Genomic DNA, 23,067 nt, shown 5'->3' on the forward strand with positions numbered 1-23,067 from the left:
AGAATTCCAAACTTCCCCCACCCTTTGTGTGTAGAAATGTTTCCTAAATTCACTCCTGAAATATCAGCCTCTCATTTTTAGTCTCTGCCCCCAAATCCCTGACTCCACCCCAACCGGGGGAAATAGTTTCTCTCTATCGACCTCGATCTGTTCCCCTTAATATCTTCAAAACTTTGATCAAATCCCCTCTTTACCTTCGAAATTCCAGGGAACACAATCCCGAGTTTGTGTAACCTCTCCTCGTAATTTAACCCTCGGAGTCCTGGTCTCATTCTGGTGAATCTATACTGCACTCAGACTAGAATGAGATTTACTCTGTATCTAACCCCGTGCTGTACCTGCCCTGGGAGTGTTTGATGGGGACAGTGTAGTTGGAGCTTTACTCTGTATCTAACCCCGTGCTGTACCTGTCCTGGGAGTGTTTGATGGGGACAGTGTAGAGGGAGCTTTACTCTGTATCTAACCCCGTGCTGTACCTGTCCTGGGAGTGTTTGATGGGGACAGTGTAGAGGGAGATTTACTCTGTATCTAACCCCGTGCTGTACCTGTCCTGGGAGTGTTTGATGGGTCAGTGCAGAGGGAGATTTACTCTGTATCGAGCCCCTTGCTGTACCTGTCCTGGGAGTGTTTGATGGGGACAGTGTAGTTGGAGCTTTACTCTGTATCTAACCCCGTGCTGTACCTGTCCTGGGAGTGTTTGATGGGGACAGTGTAGAGGGAGCTTTACTCTGTATCTAACCCCGTGCTGTACCTGTCCTGGGATGTGTTTGATAGGGACAGTGTAGAGGGAGCTTTACTCTGTATCTAACCCCGTGCTGTACCTGTCCTGGGAGTGTTTGATGGGGACAGTGTAGAGGGAGCAGTTTGAGGCCCGACTATCAACTGAAAAGTTAATCAACTTGTGTTGAATACCGGAATTCAAGTAATTGATGTCATTTTGAAAAGGCAAATATTCCAGTCCTGTTCCTGGGTGACTCCTTCCCACTTCACTGATCTAACTCCTCCAACCCTAACATATATTGTCCGGCTCCCAACCAATTTGTTATCCATTGTCCAAAATGTACCCAGAACCCCCTTAACTTTGAGCCTTACTCACCCCTGGGAGCTGGTCAGCTCTCCCTGTGACTCTCTCTATTGGACAATCTAACACGATAGGGATCCATATGGAAAGTAAAATGACTGATATGAATATATTTAATTCCAGGTATTTCTACAAGCAAATCGCTCACCTGCTGTGGAGTATTTTCTAGTCCTGAAGAGCTACAGTGAATCATTTCAAAATGAGCCCTGCTTTTGGAACAGCTTTCCTGATCTCAGTCTGTGTCCCAGACGCGTTTATAGATTTGTAATCACTGCGATGCTTCGTTGGTTGATTGACTGTCGGATTGAGTGTGTTTTGTCAAACAGCCTCTTTGTATCATGAAGAAGATGGAGGCGAATTATTAAACTTCTTTCACTTGCATTTTCTGTCAGCGTATTCTTTATATTCAGTGTTGGTTTAAAACTACGAAAGGTGCAGAATCTCCAAATTAGATTCGAGTATTGTGTCCGGGTCTGGGCATCGCACTTTAGGGGGGATGTGAAAGCTTTGGAGAGGGAGCAGAAAAGATGCATGAGAATGTTTCCAGAGATGAGGAAATTCAGTTCTGTTGATGGTTTGGAGAAGCTGGGACTGTTCCCCTTGGAGCAGGGAAGGTTGAGAGGAGATTTTATAGAGACGTTCAAAATCATGAGGGGTCCGGACAGAGTGGAAGGGCAGAGAGGGAGAGGGGCACAGATTGAAGGTGATTGGCCAGAAGAAGCAATGGTGACATGAGGTGAAACTTTTTCACCCAGCGAGTTACTGGGATGTGGAAGGCGCTGGCCGAGAGTGTGGGGGAGGCAGGTTCAATAGAGCTTTTCACAAAGGAATTGGATCATTATCTGAAGACGGGGAATGTGCAGGGAAACGGGGAGAAAGCCGGGGAGTGGAACTATGTAAATTCCTCCTTCAGAGAGTCAGCACAAAAACGAGGGACCGAATGGCCTCCTTCTGTGTTGTAACCAAACTGTGATATGTAAATAACAAATATCAGCCTCCTCCTGTTCGGTCATTTACTGTTTGTGCTCCCTTCAGGAAGAGAAAGAGCACAGCGCAGATGTAACTCAGACTGTAGTTATACTGCCGCTTGTGCATTGTGCTAACTACAGAAATATTACCTCGACCCTGGGTCAATCTGAGGATTCTGCTTGAAGCAATTACCAAATCAGCAAATCCAATGTGGATTCAGAAAGAGAGAATTTCCATTTCCATAACCCCTTTCCCCACCTCAGGATGACCCAAGGAAACACTTTTGAAGTGTAGCCCCTGTTGTAAGGTAGCAACCGTGGCAGTCAATTTACACACAGCAAGCTCCCACAAGCTGCATCGTAATAATAACACGGAACATCTGTTTATTTTACTACTGCAGTAATGACCCTCCGACAGGTCAGCACTCCCTCAGTACTGACCCTCTGACAGTGCAGCACTCCCTCAGTACTGACCCTCTGACAGGTCAGCACTCCCTCAGTACTTAACCTCTGACAGTGCAGCACTCGCTCAGTACTGACCCTCTGACAGGTCAGCACTCCCTCAGTACTGACCCTCTGACAGGTCAGCACTCCCTCAGTACTGACCTTCCGACACGGCAGCACTCCCTCAGTACTGACCCTCCGACAGTGCAGCGATCCCTCAGTATTGACCCTCTGACAGTGCAGCGCTCCCTCAGTATTGACCCTCTGACAGTGCAGCACTCCCTCAGTACTGACCCTCTGACAGTGCAGCGCTCCATCAGTATTGACCCTCTGACAGTGTAGCACTCCCTCAGTATTGACCCTCCGACATGGCAGCACTCCCTCAGTACTGACCCTCTGACAGTGCAGCACTCCCTCAGTTCTGACAATCTGACAGTGAAGCGCTCCCTCAGTGCCTTCCCTCTGACAGTGCAGCACTCCCTCAGTACTGACCCTCTGACAGCACAGCACTCCCTCAATACTGACCCTTTGACAGTGCAGAGCTCCCTTAGTACTGACCCTGTGACAGCACTGCCTACCTCAGTACTGACCCACCGACAGTGCAGCTCTCACTCAGTACTGACCCTCCGACAGTGCAGCACACCCTCAGGACTGACCCACCGACAGTGCAGCACACCCTCATTGCTGACCCTCTGACAGTGCAGCACTCCCTCAGTGCTGACCCTCTGACAGTGCAGCACTCCCTCAGTACTGACCCTCCGACAGTGCTGCACTCCCTCAGTCCTTGCACTGCCAATGTTTACCTGGATTATAGTTGTCCATTTCAGGAGTGTGATTCGTTCACATGCCCGACTGTCTCAGAGGTGAGGGTATCACCCTCTGGAACTTTTCAAAATGTTTAATGACCCTTGTCCACAATCTGACATGGGTGTTGGTGTTTCCTGCTCTGAGACCGGACTCTGGAGAATTGTACTTAACGGAGAGCGATGATTAAAGTTGAATGAAGCTCTCTGTGAACAGCAGTTCCTGACTCTCTGTGATTGAGAAGCCTAGTGGAGGATTATTTCACACTGTCTGGGGTTAGGCGTTCCTCCCTTTGTACCTTCACATTCAATTGGAGATAATTATTATCACAAACTGAGTACATAGAGCAGGTTAGTGAAATCTGACCCATCAGCCTGGGCTGCTTAAAGCCTTCGCACTTACCAGGTAAGTGTTTGATGTGAATCTGAAACCTTTATTTGCTGAGATAGTTGATGAGTGAGAATGTTCTCGATTGGTCAAACAGCCCAAGACCTATGAAATCTCCCAGACCTGCTGAGTTTTTCCAGCTATTTCTGTTTCTGTTTTTGTTTTGGATTTCCAGCATCCGCAGTTCTTTGCTTTTATCAAGACCTATGAATCCTCAACTAAAACAAAAATACCTGGAAAAACTCATCAGGTCTGACAGCATCTGCGGAGAGGAAAACAGTTAACGTTTCGAGTCCGTATAACTCTTCAACAGAACTAAGTAAAAATACAAGAGAGGTGAAATATAAGCTGGTTTAAGGGGTGGGGGGGGACAGGTAGAGCTGGATAGAGGGCCTGTGATAGGAGCAGATAACCAAAAAATGTCATAGACAAAAGGCCAAAGAGGTGTTGAAGGTGGTGATATTATTTAAGGAATGTGATAATAGGTGACATTAAGGGTAGAAAGCAGGGCCAGCAAGGTACAGATAGCCCTAGTGGGGGTGGGGTGGGGGGAAGGGATCGAAATAGTCTAAAAGTTAGGGATAGAACAATCGATGGAAATACATGTAAAAATAATGGGAATAGGTGGGAAAAGAAAAATCTATATAAATTATTGGAAAAAAGGGGGATCAGAAAGGGGGTGGGGATGGAGGAGAGAGTTCATGATCTAAAAATGTTGAACTCAATATTCAGTCCGGAAGGCTGTAAAGTGCCTAGTCGGAAGATGAGGTGCTGTTCCTCCAGTTTGCATTGAGCTTCACTGGAACAGTGCAGCAGGCCAAGGACGGACATGTGGGCATGAGAGTAGGGTGGAGTGTTGAAATGGCTAGCGACAGGGAGGTCTGGGTAATGCTTGCGGACAGAACGAAGGTGTTCTGCAAAGCAGTCACCCAGTCTGCGTTTGGTCTCTCCAATGTAGAGGAAACCGCATTGGGAGCAACAAGTGCTGTAAACTAAATTGAGGGAAGTGCAAGTGAAATGCTGCTTCACTTGAAAGGAGTGTTTGTGCCCTTGGACAGTGAGGAGAGGGGAAGTAAAGGGGCAGGTGTTGCACCTTCTGCGGTTGCATGGGAAGGTGCCATGGGAGGGGGTTGAGGTGTAGGGGGTGATGGAGGCGTGGAACAGGGTGTCCCGGAGGGAACGATCCCTGTGGAATGCTGCCGGGGGGGGTGAAGGGAAGATGTGTTTGGTGGTGGCATCATGCTGGAGTTGGCAGAAATGGCGGAGGATGATCCATTGAATGCGGAGGCTGGTGGGGTGATAAGTGAGGACATGGGGGACCCTATCATGTTTCTGGGAGGGAGAGGAAGGTGTTAGGGCGGATGCGTGGGAGATTGGCCGGACACGGTTGAGGGCCCTGTCAACAACCGTGGGTGGAAAACCTCGGTTAAGGAAGAAGGAGGACATGTCAGAGGAGCTGTTCTTGAAAGTGGCATCATCAGAACAGATGCGACGGAGGCGAAGGAACTGTGAGAATGGGATGGAGTCCTTACAGGAAGCGGGGTGTGATGAGCTGTAGTCGAGGTAGCTGTGGGAGTCGGTAGGCTTGTAATGAATATTGGTGGACATTCTATCACCAGAAATTGAGACAGAGAGGTCAAGGAAGGGAAGGGAAGTGTCAGAGATGGACCATGTGAAAATGATGGAGGGGTGGAAATTGGAAGCAAAATGAATAAATTTTTCGAGGTCCCGACGAGAGCATGAAGCAGCACCGAAGTAATCATCGATGTACCAGAGAAAGATGTGTGGGAGGGAGCCGGAGTAGGACTGGAACAAGGAATATTCAACATATCCCATAAAGAGACAGGCATAACTGGGACCCATGCGGGTACCCATAGCCACACCTTTTATTTGGAGGAAGTGAGAGGAATTTAAGGAGAAATTGTTCAGTGTGAGAACAAGTTCAGCCAGATGGAGGGGAGTAGTGGTGGATGGGGATTGTTCGGGCCTCTGTTCGAGGAAGAAGCTGAGAGCCTTCAGTCCATCCCGGTGGGGGTTGGAGGTGTAGAGGGATTGGACGTCCATGGTGAAGAGGAGGCGGTTGTGGCCAGGGAACTGGAAATTGTTAATATGATGGAGGCTGTCAGAGGAATCACGGATGTAGGTGGGAAGGGGCTGGACAAGGGGAGGGAGAATGGAGTCAAGATAGCAAGAAATGAGTTCCGTGGGTCAGGAACAGGCTGACACGATCGGTCTGCCGGGACAGTCCTGTTTGTGGATTTTGGGTACAAGGTAGAAGCAGGCCGTCTGAGGTTGGGAGACTATGAGGTTGGAAGCTGTGGAAGGAAGATCTCCAGAGGAGATGAGGTCAGTAACAGTCCTGAAAACAATGGCTTGATGTTCAGTGGTGGGGTCATGGTCCAGGGGGAGGTAGGAGGGAGTGTCTGCGAGTTGACGCTCAGCCTCTGCGAGGTAGAGGTCAGTGCGCCAGACAACAACAGCACCACCCTTGTCAGCAGGTTTGATGACAATGTCAGGATTGGACCTGAAAGAACGGAGTGCAGCAAGTTCAGAGAGAGACAAGTTAGAGCGCGTGAGAGGAGCAGACAAATTGAGACTTGTTGATAATGATCATTAATTTACAGACAGTAGGTGGCAGCCATGGTTTATTGTTGTCCATGTAAACGCTCACTGACTGAATTCACTTTGTTTTTGCTCTCCATTTCTCTTTCTTTTCCTCATTCCATTTTTCTATCTCCTTTTGTCTCTCTTCCTCTCCGTCTTCCTCTTTCTCTTCCACCCTTCCCCTCTCCTTTCTCTCTTTATCTCTCTTTACCTCATTCTGTCTTTCCATCTCTTTTGCTTTTTCTCTTTCTCGATCCCTATCTTTTCCTCTTTACTTCTTTACCTCTATTTCTCTCTCCCTCTCCTTTTTTCTACCTCTCCCTGTCTTTGTCCCTTTCTCCCTTTGTCTTTCTCTCTTTCTCTTCGCCTCCCTGTCTTTCTATCTCTCTTTCTCCCTCTTCTCTCCAACTTTCCCACTCACTCCCTTTCTTATTTTCTTTCTCTCTTTTTTCCCTTCCATTCTTTCCATTCTCTTTATCTTTCCCTCTCTCTTCGCTCTCTCTCAGCTCCTTCCTTCTCTCGCTCAGTACCGCCCCCCCCAGTCCGAAGCGGGTGACACACTAGGACAAGCGGGGTTGCTTTCCGACATCCCTGCTTCGCGGATCTCCCTCTTTCTGCAGAAACCTCTGGGTGAGGGGGTGACAGTGGTGCAGTGGTGATGTCACTGGGCCAGTAATCCAGAGGCCCAGGCTCACGCTCTGGGGACAGGGGTTCAAATCCTACCAGGGCAACCGGTGGTATTTAAATTCAATGAATAAATCAGGAATTGAAAACCAGTCTCAGTGACAGAGACCCTGAAACTATCATCGATTGTTGTCAAAACCCATCTGGTTCACTAATGCCCCTTTAGGGAAGGAAATCTGCCCTCCTTACCCGTTCTGGCCTACACGTGACTCCAGACCCACAGCGATTGTTGCGGGAGCTGCGCTGATCTAGTCAAATGGGGAGTATCCCATCACACTCCTGACTTGTGCCTTGTAGATGGTGGACAGACTTTGGGGTGTCAGGAGGTGAGTTACTCCCCGCAGGATTCCCAGCCTCTGACCTGACTGAAGAGAAAAGAAGTGCTGGAGCACTTCATCATCAATCATCTCCGTATTGTGTGAATTTGTTTTTATTTCGGAGTGATTTGACGCTGAGAGTCTGTTCCCCTTCCCCTCCCACTTCTGTTTTCCCAGCCGGAGAGTCCAAATCTAGGGTGAGGGGTCGGGGGTCACAGTCTCAGGATAAGGGGTCGGCCATTTTGGATTGAGATGAGGAGAAATGTCTTCACTCGGAGGGTTGTGAATCTTTGGAATTCTCTACCCCAGAGAGCTGTGGACGCTCCGTCATTGAGTTTACTCAAGACTCAGGTCGATAGATTTTTGGGCACAAAGGGATAGGGCGGGAAAGTGGAGTTGAGGTAGAAGATCAGCCATGTTGGTATTGAATGGGGGAGCAGGCATGAGGGGCTGAATGGCCTCCTTCAGCTCCTATTTCTTATATTCTTATGCTTTAATGTCCAGATCAACAGCAGCTGAACACCATCAGTAATGAAATTCCGAGTCTATGGAATCTCCTGCTCCTTCTCACCCTCTTGGTTGTCACAGGTTAGTCTCCAAAGGTAAAAGACCGAAAGTCAGGGAACCTTCATCAGCAACTTTCACATAATGTTCCTCATTTTTAATGACCATCAAGCGGTAGAAATTACTGCTGGAAATAACTGAGGAAGGACTGAGGGAGAGAGAGAGAGACAGATTGAGAAAGAGAGAGGGGGTAGGGAGAGGTTTAGGGAGGGAATTCCAGAGCTTAGGGTCCCAGGCAGCTGAAGGCACGGCCGCCAATGGTGGAGGGATGGGTATCGGGGGATTCTCAAGAGGCGGGAAATGGAGGAGCGCAGAGATCTCGGAGTGTTGTAGGGGCTGGAGGAGTTTACAGAGAAAGGAAGGGTTGTAGGGGCTGAAGGAGGTTACAGAGATAGGGAGGGTAGTTGGTGTGGGAGGAGTTTACAGAGATAGGGAGAGCTGTTGGGGCTGGAGGATCTTACAGAGATAGGGAGGGTAATAGGGCCTGGAGGAGTCTACAGAGAAAGGGGGTGTTGTAGGGGTGGAGGAGGTTACAGAGATAGGGGGTATTGTAGGGGCTGGAGGAGGTTACAGAGATAGGGAGTATTGTAGGTACTGGAGGAGGGTACAGAAGTAGGGATGGTTGTAGTGCCTGGAGGGTTTAACAGAGAAAGGGAGGGTAGTAGGGGCTGGATGAGGGTACAGATATAGGGAGGGTAGTAGGGATGGTGTAGGGTACAGAGATAGGGAGGATTGTACGGGCTGGAGGAGGGTACAGATATAGGGAGGAGTGTTGGTGCTGGAGGAGGTTACAGAGATAGGGAGTGTTGTAGGGGGCCGGAGGAGGTTACAGAGATGGGGAGTGTTGTAGGGGCCGGAGGAGGTTACAGAGATAGGGAGTGTTGTAACGGCTGGAGGAGGTTACAGAGATAGGGAGTGGTGTATGTGCTGGCGGAGTTTACAGAGATAGGGAGGGTTGTAGGGGCTAGAGGAGGTTACAGAGATAGGGAGGGTTGTAGGGGCTGGAGGTGGTTACAGAGATAGGGAGGGTTGTAGGGGCTGGAGGAGGTTACAGAGATGGGGAGTGGCAGTCTCCACTGGGAGATTTGAAAATAAGAATGTAAGAATTTTAAAATCGAGGTGCTGTAGGAGTGGGAGCCAATGTCGTTCAGGGGGTAACAGAGTGTGATGGGCTCAGGGTGATCCGGGAATCCTGGTACATGAAGCAAAATGTTAGTATTCCGGGACAGCAAGTGATTAGGAAGCCGATGGAACGATGGTGTTTACTGCACGGGGAATAAAGTATTAAAGTCGGGAGGTTTTTCTACAGTTTGACAGGGCCTTAGTTAGACCACAATTGGAGGACTGAATTGTGATCTTCTTAAGAAAGGACATAATTGCATTAGGAATTCAGAGAAGGTTCACTTGAGTGATTCCTGGGATGAGGGGGTTATCCTATGAGGAAAGGTTGGACAGGCTGGGCCTGTATCCATTGGAGTTTAGAAGAATGAGAGGTGATCTTATTGAAACATATAAGATCCTGAGGGGACCCGACAGGGTGAATGCTGAGAGGCTGCCTCCCCTTGTCTCCTTCCTTAAATCAGGAGACCAAAACTGTAAATAGTACTCGAGGCGTGGTCTCACCAACACCCTGTAGAACTGAAACAAAACATCCTACTTTTATATCCCATTCCCCTTGCAATAAACAACAACATTTCATTTACCTTCCCAATCACCTGCTGTACCTGCAGACTAACATTTTGTGATTCATACACCAGGACACCCAGATCCCTCTGTACCTCAGAGTTCTGCAACCTCTCTCTATTTAAATAATTTGCTATTTTTCTACTCTTGCTGCCAAAGTGGACACTTTCACATTTTCCCACGCTGTCCTCCATCTGCTAAATTTTTTACCCACCCTCTTACCCTGTCTGTATCCCTTAGCAGACTCCTTCGGTCCCCTTCAAAACTTACATTCCTCACAATCTTTGTGTCATCAGCAAATGTAGCAATGATACATTTGGTCCCTTCATCCAGATTATTGTTATAAATTGTAAGTAGCTGAGGCCCCAGCACTGATCCCTGAGGCACTCCACTCATCACACCCTGCCAACCCGAAAAAGACTCATTTATGCCTACCCTCTGTTTCCTGTTAGCGAACCAATCCTCTGTCCGTGCTAATATGTTACCCCCACCCCCTACACCATGAGCCCTTAAATTGTGAAATAACCTTTGATGTGGTACATTATCAAATGCTTCTGGGAATCTAAGTACACCACATCCACAGGTTCCCCTTTATAAAAATTGCTAGTTACGTCCCTAAAGAACTCTAATAAATTAGCCAAATATGATTTCCATTTCACAAAACCATGTTGACTCTGCCTGATTGGATTCAGGTTTTGACTCCACGCACAATCTCTTGCCACAGGCTCCGTGACAAATGTCCTCCTCACTCCGAGGGACTGCTAGACAGACAGAGAGAGAGAGAGAGAGAGAGAGAGAAGGAGAGACAAAGCTCTGGTTACACCTCCCTCTGGAGTAACTGTGTTCAATTTTGGGCCCCGCACCTCAGGAAGAAGAGACTGGCCTTAGAGGGGGTGCAGCACAGATTGACCAAAATGATACCCAGGGCTGAAGGAGTTAAATTCCAAGGACAGGTCGCACATCCTAGGCTTGTATTGCCTTGAGTTTAAAAGATTAAGGGATGGCCTAATCAAGGGGTTTAAGGTGATTAAAGGATTCAATAGGATCGATAGAGAGAAAATGAAATCTCTGGTGGGGGTGAGTCCTGAACAAAGGGACAGAGCCTTCAAATTGGAGCCAGGCCGTTCATGGGATGATGTCAGGAAGCAATTCTTCACACAAAGGGGAGGGGAAACCTGGAACTCACTCCCCGCCTCCACAAAAGCTGTCGAGGCTGGGAGGGGGTCAGTTGAACATTTCGAAACTGAGATTGATGGAGTTTTGTTGGGTGAGGGGGATTCAGGGTTAGGGAGCTGAGCCGGGTAGATGGAGTTAAGTTACAGATCAGCCACGATCTAATCGAATGGTGGAGCAGGTTTGAGGGGTTGGATGTAACAGGCTCTTGTTACAGGAATGGGATAATTGCAGGATCTCACAGTGTGAAATGGAACGATTACAGGAAGCTGATGGTGTAGTTAGCTGGACTGTTACAGAGGCTGACTGACTGTGTGTGTGTGTGTGTGTGTGTGTTCCTGCAGAAACTGTCTCCAACCATCAAGAATCAGAGAGTGAGGGCCCTCCTCCTGAGGATGATGCTACACTGATCTTCTTGGAGAAGATGGCAGAGAATGGGAAGAGATTAGCAGATCAGGCGATGGGCACAGTACTGGAGTTACTGACCGACAGCAACAAGCAGAAGATTAAACACGTCGCCAAGTAAGGACAATGGCCAACAGAAGCCTACATTTATATAGCACCTTTAACAGGTGGATGGGAGAGTGTGAGGGACACACAGACTCAACAGATCTTAGATAGACAAGCAGAGAGCTTAGAATGGAGATGGGCCCTTTCTCTCTCTCCCCCCCTGTCTCACACTCTCTCTTCCACTGTCACTCACTCTCAAACCCTCTCTCTCCCTTTCACATTCTCCCACTCTCCCCCCTTACTGTCTCTCTAATTTATCCTCCTCTCTCTCCCTGTCTCTTTTTCTCTCTCTCTCTCTCCTGCTTTCATTGTTTTTCAGTTGTCTTTTTCTCCTCCTCTCTCTCACACTCCCTCTCTCCCCTGCTCTGTCTCTGTCTCTCCTGTTCACACAAACTCACACAGTGTCTCTCTCTCTCTCTCTCTCTGTCACTCTCCCTTCCATCTCTCTCACTCATTCTTTCTCACTGTTTCCTTTACTGTTTCACTCTCTCTCCCTCTCTCTCTCAGGCTCTGCCACTATTTCTCTCATAGTCTCTCTGTCTTCCGCTTTCTCTTGTAGTATAAGGGCTTTTGGCAGACCAAGGGTTAATGTGGGACAGGAGAACAGTATCAAACACTTTATGATGTATAGAGTCACATGATAGTGGACTGAGCATAGTAGTCTAGTAGAAGCCATCATGGAGATAGTACCTACTCAGGGCTGTACCTTGGAGATGTCCATAGTTCTGAGTTTTGAATAAACACTTAAATGTTCAATCACACAAGACTCAAGACCTCTTAGTGAGACACTGAACAACCCCTTACAACATCTTTCACTGCCTCTCATTCTCTCTCTCTTTTACTGCCTCTCTACACTACCTCTCACTGTTTCTCTATCTCTCGCCTTCCCTGTCACTGTCTCTCTCACTCTCTCCCCTCTCTCTCACTCTTCCATTTCTCACACACTCTAAGTCTCTCTCTCCTTCTCATACTGACTCTCTCACCCTCCCTCTCTCAGTCTACAGAATCTATTTATTATGAGTTTTTAGGAACTACAGCACAAGGAACTCATGGTTGAAATTACAACAAAGTCCCTTGACAAAAGCAGGGCAATTTCTCCAAAAAATACAGTGAGTGGAGGATATTTGCACAACACAAAATGTGTGTAAAATAATTTGCCGCTCACTGGCAGTGATGCAGATTCCAAGTGTGATTGACAAGGGAATTAACCAATGATCACCATTCTGGGTGGGGCTGTGGTGTCCTGAAACACACCTCTAAAATAGTTTACAGGGGAGATTTGCAACAATGTGCTAAGCAGCTTCTCGTTCCTTTAATTCAGGGACCTATGGAATAAAGCAGCAAAAACCCTCAAAGATGTGCTCGAGGGATGAACCAGTGCAAGGACCTGCCTGAGAATTGCCAGCCCCTCACCTTTGACCCTGCAAATCCTGGCAATGCAAAATCACGTTTAGCAGGGAACCACAAAATTACACCAGGCGCTAGAACACCCACCCATGTGACTTTCAACCACAACATCCCAAGTGAATGCGCTGACACCTCTGTTCAAAATGGCGGTGTTATATATTTTATATGTTTAATTTGCCTCAGAGCTATGCAGAGATGACACACTTTCCCAGTGATCAACAAACTTACTGACAAGAGTTTGAAAATATCTCTGCAATCACAGATCCTCTCCACTCGTGCTTACAGCTCAGCTTCTAGTAGCTTCTGTGATGTCTGTTTGCTTCCCTGTGAGTTCACACCAGCTTAATCAGTCAAACACAGTGAGCGGAGATCAGTTACCAGACTCACAATATCAAACACAGAAGAAATGGACACTACAGGTGGACTTAGGAAGTTGTTATTGGGAGCTATTAACCCTCAAAGCTTTCAAAGAGTTTTGTCCTCTCCCATCGCACAGCAAGAGGCCACATGTTATCCTGGTTGGCCTGTAACTTCTAGGCTCCCTTCTGTTCTGTAATGTAAGCTCGCCCCACACACATATGGAATGGTAGCTTCCTGATGTCTCACCTGCTGGAAAAGGTGCGATACTTCTCATCTGTACCAGTCTGAAATTAAGCTCTGAATACATGTCAGGGACACATTGGCTGAATCTTTAAATAAAATCTATTTGATTCAAACCATTGTGACTTGAATTTACTTCTGGTGAATGACATGTTAGGAACCTACTCCAGCCCCCAACAGCCCTCCCTATTTCTGAAACCTCCTCCAGCTCTCATATTTTGATAACTCCCGCAGCCCCAACAACCCTCCCTATCTCTGTAACCTCCCGCAGCACCAACAACCCTCTCTATCTCTGTAACCTCCTCCAGCCCCTACAACCCTTCCTATCTCTGTAACTTCCTCCAGCCACTACAACCCTTCCTATCTCTGTAACGTCCTCCAAACCCTTCAAAAATCCCTATCTCTGTAACCTCCTCCAGCCCCTACAACCCTCCCTTATCTCTGTAACCGCCTCCAGCCCCAACAACCCTCCCTATCTCTGTAACGTCCTCCAGACCCTACAAACCACCCTATCTCCGTAAGCTCCTCCAGCCCCAACTACCCTCCCTATCCCTGTAAACTCCTCCAGCCCCTACAACCCTCCCTATCTCAGTAAACTCCTCCAACCCCTACAACCCTCCCTATCTCTATAACCTCCTCCAGACTCAACAACCCTCCCTATCTCTGTAACCTACTCCATCCCCTACATCCCTCCCTATCTCTGTAACCTCCTCCAGCCCCTACAACCCTCCCTATCTCTGTAACCTCCTCCAGCCCCGACACCCCTCCCTATATCTGTAACCTCGTCCGGTTAAACTGAGAGCAAGTGGACGAATTGTTCCTGAATGGATGGAAGGCGACATTCCTCTGCCTATCGGCCAAGGGTAAATTAAAATACACGGTTAAATGTTTGATGATTTATTCAAGATTAAATGTTCCATCATCTCCATGGTCATCACTTGAGATGACAGCAGTTGGCCACAGGGGGGCACTCACACTCACACCAACTCAGTTGACTTCACCCCTCGTGATAGGACGAGGAGGAGGCCATTCAGCCCCTTGAGTCTGATGTCCCATTCAATTCGATCCTGGCTGATCAGCATCTTAACTCCATTGAACTTCATCCGTAACCCTTGATACCTCACATAAATCCATCACTCTCAGTTCTGAAATATCCAATTGACCCCTTCCAGCCTCCACAGTTTATTTTGCGGGGGGAGTGTGGGAGTGGGGAGAGAGTTCCAGATTTCCAACTCCCCCTTTGTGTGAAGAATGTGCTTCCTGACATCACCCCCTGGACAGCCTGGCTCCAATTTGAAGGTTCTGCTCCCTTGTTCTGGAATCCCCACCTCCCCGCACCCACCCCCACCCACCACAGGAAATAGTTTCTCTCCATCATCCCCATAGAATCCTTCAACCATCTTAAACTCCCCGATTAGATCACCCGTTAATCTTCGATAATCCAATGAATACAAGCCCAGTCTTCCCCACGTTATTTCCCAATCTCACTTTAGAAATATCTCACTGTTAATCTCAGTGAAAAAGCCATTGCAACATATCCACCATGACACTCCCTCTTCATTTTAAATTAAAGATCATTAACCCAACCCACCAGCAGTTTAATAAAAACACTCGATGTTGCCACAGGGCATCTCCTGTCTGCAGTGCACACCCGCTGATTCAGAACATTCCTGGGTTCAGGTCCCAGAACAACATCCTGGACAACTCATCCAGACAAACTCCTGCCGTGCCAGTGCTGAGGGAGTGCTGCACTGTCAGAGGGTCAGTACTGAGGGAGTGCTGCACTGTCAGAGGGTCAGTACTGAGGGAGTGCTGCACTGTCGGAGGGTCAGTGCTGAGGGAGTGCTGCACTGTCGGAGGGTCAGTACTGAGGGAGTGCTGCACTGTCGGAGGGTCAGTACTGAGGGAGTGCTGCACTGTCGGAGGGTCAGTGCCGAGGGAGTGCTGCACTGTCAGAGGGTCAGTAGTGAGGGAGTGCTGCTCTGTCGGAGGGTCAGTGCTGAGGGAGTGCTGCACTGTCGGAGGGTCAGTACTGAGGGAGTGCTGCACTGTCAGAGGGTCAGTACTGAGGGAGTGCTGCCCTGCCAGAGGGTCAGAACTAAGGGAGCGCTACCCTGTTGGAGGGTCAGTACTGAAGGAGTGCTGCCCTGTCAGAGGGTCAGTACTGAGGGAGCGCTGCACTGTCAGAGGGTCAGTACTGAGGGTGTGCTGCCCTGTCGGAGGGTCAGTACTGAGGGAGCGCTGCCCTGTCGGAGGGTCAGTACTGAGGGAGTGCTGCACTGTCAGAGGGTCAGTACTGAGGGTGTGCTGCCCTGTCGGAGGGTCAGTACTGAGGTAGTGCTGCACTGTCGGAGGGTCAGTACTGAGGGAGTGCTGCACTGTCGGAGGGTCAGTACTGAGGGAGTGCTGCACTGTCAGAGATGCAGTCTTTTGGGAGGACATGTTAAATTAAGGCTCCATGTGCCTTCTCAGGTGGGTGTAAATGATCTCATGGCCCCCCCTTTGGAAGAAGAGCTGGGGGGGTTCTCCCTGGTTCCCTGGGTCCAATATTTATCCCTCAACCAACATCACTAAACAACCAGATAATTTGGCTCCTTGGAGTTTGCTGTTCACATGAACTGAAGTCCCTCATCCCTGGGATCATTCGAGTAAATCTCCCCCTCACCCTCCCCAAGGCCTCGACTTCCTTCCTAAAGTGCGGGGCCCAGAATTGGACCCAATCCTCCAGCTGAGGTCTGAGCAGTGATTTACAAGGATTTATCGATAACTTCCTTCCTTTTCTGCTCTAAGGCCCAGGATTGCGACTGGCCTTTTAGCAGCATTGCCCTGTCTCTTTCAGACTGATGTAAACACACACCCACTCTTCTCTCTGTTTCTGCTCCCTCTTTTTTCAAATTACATTTAACTTGTCTCCGACATGTCCCACTTCACACTTCCCTGTGTTAAGCTGTATGCGCCCTGTGCCTGCCCATCTCACAAGTGCATCTGTCTCCTCCTCGCACTCTCTCCCACATTATCTGCTCCATTTCTGGGGTTCATGTCATCCACAAACTTTGAAATTGTGTCCTGTGTCCCTAATTCTAGGGGGTCGTGCGTGTGAAGCGGGCTCTATCCTGGAGACCTTAGCTCCAGACACTGGAACTCCACGCTCCTCCCTCCTGCCAAGCAGATGCTGTGTAGTGTGGGGAAACCCACAGGGCGTTTAGTCAGACTCGAGCTGTACTGGAATCGCTCCAATTAAAGAAACAATTACTACGTCAGACTGTGATTCACTGAGCACCGTAAACCTGAATAAAAAGAGGGAACTGCTTCATAGACACTCAGTAAAGACAGGATTCCTCAAAGTGTTCATCTCTGCTCCTGGTAAGTGTCCTTTGGACGGTGTTAAGGGGGCCGCAGGTTATTCCAATTGTCCAGCTATTTTTCCTAATTTGAAAGGATTGGCACTTAACAACGTGCTCCCCTCTTCCGCTCTCCGTAAACTGGGGATCGTCCAAAATTCTGCCCCCTCCAAGTGTCCCAGCTGCTCCAAATCCCATTCACCCATCACCCATCACCCCTCACCCCGTGTTACTCACTGAACTCGATTGTCTCCTGGTCCAACAACACCTAGATTTTAAAATGTTTATTCTTGCCTTCTAATCCCCGTCTGTAACCTCCTCCAGCCCTATAACCCTCCCTATCTCTGTAACCTCCTCCAGCCCCTATAACTCTCTCTATTTCTGTAACCTCCTCCAGACCCTATAACCCTCCCTATCTCTGTAACCTCCTCCAGCCCCTATAACTCTCCCTATCTCTGTAACCTCCTCCAGCCCCTATAACCCTCGCTATCTCTGTAACCTCCTCCAGCCCCTATAACTCTCCCTATCTCTGCAAACTCCTCCAGCCCCTATAACCCTCCCTATCTCTGTAACCTCCTCCAGCCCCTATAACCCTCCCTATCTCTGTACCCTCCTCCAGCCCCTATGACTCTACCTATCTTTGTAACCTCCTCCATCTCCTACAACCCTCCCTATCTCTGTAACCTCCTCCAGCCCCTATAACCCTACCTATCTCTGTAACCTCCTCCAGCTCCTACAACCCTCCCTATCTCTGTAACCTCCTCCAGGCCCTACAAGCATCTAAGGTCTCTGCGCTCCTCCAATTGTAGCCTCTTGGACATGCCCCAAATCCCATCGCACCTCCATTGCCATCGTGCTTTCAGTTGCCTGGGGCACTAAGCACTGGAATTTCCTCCCTAAACCTTTCCGACACTCTCTCTCGCTCTCTCTCTCTCTCTCTCTCTCTCTCTCCTCCTTTAAGACGTTCCTTTAAAACCTCTCTCTCTGAAAGAGCTTTTGGTCACCTGTCCGTAATATCTCCTTATGTGTCTCGCTATCACATTTAGGTGATAATCACCCATATGAAGCATCTTGGGGTGTTTTATTCTGTTAGAGGCGCTATATAAATGAATGGAATTTATTGGGTCAATGGTTAAAAATAACCCTCTTTTTGATGTCTGTATAATTTGGTTTATAAGACATGGGATTGTAACCCGGAAATCTCAGCATCAGATTCTCTTTCTTCCTCAGTTAAGGTTGCGACCCTGTCCCCTGACTTACTGCACCTCTGACAGTGCAGCACCCCCTCAGTAACTGCACTGGAAGCTCAGCTTCCAATGTGGGCTCAAGTCCCTGGAGTGTGTCTCTCACCCACAAGCTCCTGCCTCAGAAAGGCTGCCCGCTGGTCTCAGCTGGCTTTTCCTGGGGAGCGGACTGGGGGAGCGGGAGTGGGGTGTTAAAATGAATTGAACATGGGCGGAAATGTGTCAGAGCGTTACTCTCGTCTGTATTCTTTCAGGTAAAAGCTCATCTACACTGTGAAAATGCGTGTCTCCATGGTGACACTAGCCATCCTCAGCCTATCCCTGGCTGTCCTTGTGGGTAAGTCTTTGGAAAGATGGGGAAGGGATGAAGATTATTTGGAGCCTGTTCGATTGCTGTGTCCCTCAGGTTGTCTCGGATCCATTTTGCAATGGGAGGGGAAAGTGGTGAAGGTCACAGGCCTCAGGCTGTGCTGTAACTAAACATCGAGAGGGACAGAGCGAAGGGAATAGAGGGATAGAGAAAACAGAGAGATCGCAGGGAGAACATTGAGCATGATGCGTGAGGATGGAGTGAGAGAGAGGATGGAGAGAGAGGAAGGATGGAGAGAGAGGGAGTGTAGAGTGAGTGGTGATGGGGAGGGAGAGAGGCGGGATAGCGAGGGTTGATGGAGAGGAAGAGAGGAGAAAGAGTGAGGGGAGGTTGAGACGGAGTGTGAGGCAGGATGAAGAGGGAGAGAATGGGAGGCAGGATGGGGATGGAGAGAGAGAGATAATGCGGAGAGAGAGAGTGAGGTGATTGTAAAGGGAGGGAGAGAGAGAGAGAGTGAGGCGAGGTGAAGACAGAGAGAGTGAGGTGGGATGGAGAGGAAGAGAGAGTGTGAGGGGGATGGAGAGTGAGAGTGAGGTGAAATGGGGACAGAGAGAGAGAGTGAAGGTATTGAAAATGAGCGGGGTGAGAGAGAGAGAGTGAGGTGAGATGAGGAAAGAGAGAATGAGGCGGGTTGGAGAGGGAGAGAGAGTGAGAAAATGGAGAGATGTAGTGGGAGAGAGAGAGTGAGGTTTGTTGGAGACAGAGAGAGAGATAGTGGGAGGATGGAGAGGGAGAGAGAGAGTGAGGTAGGATCGGGAGTGAGAGAGAGAGAGAGAGAGAGTGAGGCGGGTTGGAGAGTGACAGAAAGGAGGGGAGGTGGAATGGGAGAGGAGGTAGGATGGGGAGGGAGCAAGAAAATGAGTGGGATGGAGCAGGAGAGAGGGTGAGGGGGGATGGAGAGGGAGAGAGAGATTGTGAGGTGAATGGAGAGAGAAAGGCAGGATGGGGAGTGAGAGAGAGAGAGAGAGAGTGAGAGATGGAGAAGGAGGAAGGATGGTACAGGTGACCACGTGAGTTCAAATTATTGCTCTGTGAGCCATTGAGCAGTTGGGAGTTTTGTAGTTGAATTAAGTGTTATTTTCTCCCTCCAGTACAAGCATCGGCCTATTACCAACAGGAAAATGCTCCGGCTGAGTTTAATCTGGATATTCTGCGAGGTGGAGCTCAGGACATATTCAGCAGAATAAAGAGGCTCATTTCATCCATGCTGAATGATCCGAATTTCCAGAGGAATATGGAGTATGTAGGATTGTTGTTTAGTTTGTCCGAAGCTCTCTTTGTGCATTGTATGTTCAAGAAAAATCAGTCCAGTTTTCTACCAATCACAGAAGACAGGAACAGTAGGAGGCCATTCAGCCCCTCGAGTCTGTTCCTCTGTTCAGTGAGATCCTGGCTGATCTGTGACCTAACTCCACATATCCGCCTTGACCCCATATCCGTTAATCCGTTTGGATAACAAAAATCTATCAATCTCTCAGATATAAAATTAACAATTGATCTATTGCCATTTGGGGAAGAGAATTCCAAACTCCCCCCACCCTTTGTGTGTAGAAATGTTTCCTAATTTCACTCCTGAAATGTCAGCCTCTCATTTTCAGAATCTGCCCCCAAATCCCAGACTCCACCCCAACCAGGGGAAATAGTTTCTCTCTATCGACCTCTATCTGTTCCCCTTAATATCTTCAAAACTTTGATCAAATCCCCTCTCAACCTTCTAAATTCCAGGGAACACAATCCCGAGTTTGTGTAACCTCTCCTCGTAATTTAACCCTCGGAGTCCTGGTCTCATTCTGGTGAATCTATACTGCACTCAGACTAGAATGAGATTTACTCTGTATCTAACCCCGTGTTGTACCTGTCCTGGGAGTGCTTGATGGGGCATTGTAAAGGGAGCAGTTTGACTGTCAACTGAAAAGTTCATCAACTTGTGTTGAATGCCGGAATTCAAGCCATTGATGTCATTTTGAAAAGGCAAATATTCCAGTCCTGTTCCTGGGTGACCCCTTCCCACTTCACTGATCTAACTCCTCCAACCCCAACATATATTGTCCGGCTCCCAACCAATTTGTTATTCATTGTCCAAAATGTACCCAGAACCCCCTTAACTTTGAGCCTTACTCACCCCTGGGAGCTGGTCAGCTCTCCCTGTGACTCTCTCTATTGGACAATCTAACATGATAGGGATCCATATGGAAAGTAAACTGACTGATATGAATATATTTAATTCCAGGCATTTCTACAAGCAAATCACTCACCGGCTGAGCAGTATTTTCTAGTCCTGAAGAGCAACAGTGAATCATTTCAAAATGAGCCCTGCTTTTGGAACAGCTTTCCTGATCTCAGTCTGTGTCTGAGACGCGTTTATAGTTTTGTAGTCACTGCGATGCTTCGTTGGTTGATTGACTGTCGGATTGAGTGTGTTTTGTCAAACAGTCTCTTTGTATCATGAAGAAGATGGAGGCGAATTATTAAACTTCTTTCACTTGCATTTTCTATCAGCGTGTTCTTTATATTCAGTGTTGGTTCAAAACTCCGAAAGGTGCAGAATCTCCAAATTAGATTCGAGTATTGCGTCCGGTTCTGGGCATCGCACTTTAGAGGGGATGTGAAAGCTTTGGAGAGGGAGCAGAAAAGATGCATGAGAATGTTTCCAGAGATGAGGAAATTCAGTTCTGTTGATGGTTTGGAGAAGCTGGGACTGTTCCCCTTGGAGCAGGGAAGTTTGAGAGGAGATTTGATAGAGGCGTTCAAAATCATGAGGTGTCCGGACAGAGTGGAAGGGCAGAGAGGGAGAGGAACACAGATTGAAGGTGATTGGCCAGAAGAAGCAATGGCGACATGAGGTGAAACTTTTTCACCCAGCGAATACTGGGATGTGGAAGGAGCTGGCCGAGAGTGTGGGGGCGGCAGGTTCAATAGAGCCTTTCACAAAGGAATTGGATCATTATCTGAAGAGGGAGAATGTGCAGGGATACGGGGAGAAAGCCGGGGAGTGGAACTCGGTAAATTGCTCCTTCAGAGAGTCAGCACAAAAACAAGGGACCGAATGGCCTCCTTCTGTGTTGTAACCAAACTGTGATATGGAAAAAACAAATATCAGCCTCCTCCTGTCCGGTCATTTACTGTTTGTGCTCCCTTCAGGAAGAGAAGGAGCACAGCGCAGATGTAACTCAGGCTGTAGTTATACTGCCGCTTGTGCCTTGTGCTAACGACAGAAATATTACCTCGACCCTGGGTCAATCTGAGGATTCTGCTTGAAGCAATTACCAAATTAGCAAACCCAATGTGGATTGAGAAAGAGAGAATTTCCATTTTCATAACCCCTTTCCCCACCTCAGGATGACCCAAGGAAGCACTTTTGAAGTCTAGCCCCTGTTGTAAGGTAGCAACCGTGGCAGTCAATTTACACACAGCAAGATCCCACAAGCTGCATTGTAATAATAACACGTACCATCTGTTTATTTTACTACTGCAGTACTGATCCTCCGACAGGTCAGCACTCCCTCAGTACTGACCCTCTGACAGTGCAGCACTCCCTCGGTACTGACCCTCCGACAGTGCAGCACTCCCTCAGTACTGTCCTTCCAACAGTGCAGCTCTCCCTCAGTACTGACCCTCTGACAGTGCAGCACTCCCTAAGTACTGACCTTTCGACATTGCAGAACTCCCTCAGTACTTTTCCACCGACAGTGCAGCACTCCCTCAGTACTGTCCTTCCAGCAGTGCTGGCCCTCTGACAGTGCAGCACTCCCTCAGTACTGACCCTCCGACATTGCAGCACTCCCTCAGTACTGTCCCTCTGACAGTACAGCAGTCCCTCAGTACTGACCCTTTGACAGTGCAGCACTCACTCTGAAGCAGTGCAGCACTCCCTCAGTACTGACCGTCTGATAGTGTGGCACTCCGTCAGTACTGATCCTTCAACAGTGCAGCAGTCCCTCACTACTGACCCTCTGACAGTGCAGCACTCACCCTGCAGCACTCCCTCAGTACTGACCCTCTGATAGTGTGGCACTCCCTCAGTACTGACCCTCCAACAGTGCAGCACTCCCTCAGTAGAATTGCCAGCCTGGATTTTGGGCTCAAGGCTCTGGAGTAGGACTTGAACCCACGGTGTTGCCCACTTAGCCAGGGCTGACAGCTCAGTGAGGACCCTGTCTAACCAAACTCCTGTTCATAAGTCTGCCCAAGCGGAATTTGGGAATGCATACATAACTGGACTTCCAGAAGGCACAGGACAAAGTTCCACATGAAAGACTGTGAGTGAGTCTCAAAGTTAAGGGAATTCTGGGTACATCTTGGGCAATGGATAACAAATTGGTTGGGAGCCGAACAATATATGTTGGGGTTGGAGGAGTTAGATCAGTGAAGTGGGACGGAATCACCCAGGAACAGGACTGGAATATTTGTCTTTTCTAAATGACATCAGTGGCTTGAATTCCAGCATTCAACACAAGATGAGTAAATTTTCAGTTGAAAGCAAACTGCATAAATTGTATAGGATATACGGCAGAGAAACAGGCCAATCAGCCCAACCAGGCCCTGCTGGTGTTTCTGGTCCCCTTGAGTTTCCTCACATTTAGCCTCATCCAACTCTATCAGCATTACCCCCACTACCTTCCTCCCTCATATTCTGATCTGGATTCTATTAAATGCATACAGGCAATTCACCCCAACAGCAACAACAACTTGCAGCTACACAACGCCTCTGACTTAGTAACACATCGCAAGGTGTTTCACAGGCAAGTTACCAAATATAATTTGACACTGAGCCACTCAAGAGGACGTTAGAGACAGGTTACCAAAAGATTGGTCAAGTAGGTCGGCTTTAAGGAGGAGAGAGAAAGAAGGAGAGAGGCAGAGAGGTTTGGGGAGGGAATTCCAGA

The 23,067-nt window shown here is 48.5% G+C and overlaps 2 long non-coding RNA genes across 2 annotated transcripts in view; one reads left to right on the top strand and one right to left on the bottom strand.

Moving 5' to 3' along the window:
• LOC144671632 (uncharacterized) overlaps nucleotides 1–23,067 on the bottom strand; it is a 408,427-nt gene that overhangs the window by 62,031 nt on the left and 323,329 nt on the right. The window lies entirely within an intron of this gene.
• On the top strand, nucleotides 16,530–19,418 carry LOC144671624 (uncharacterized). Its single transcript, XR_013573963.1, has 3 exons — nucleotides 16,530–16,589; nucleotides 18,066–18,148; nucleotides 19,273–19,418. It is a non-coding gene; the product is annotated as an uncharacterized LOC144671624 (long non-coding RNA).

Source organism: Cetorhinus maximus, chromosome 33 (genome assembly GCF_964194155.1).
Source record: "Cetorhinus maximus chromosome 33, sCetMax3.hap1.1, whole genome shotgun sequence".
In the NCBI taxonomy this organism is placed as follows: domain Eukaryota; kingdom Metazoa; phylum Chordata; class Chondrichthyes; order Lamniformes; family Cetorhinidae; genus Cetorhinus; species Cetorhinus maximus.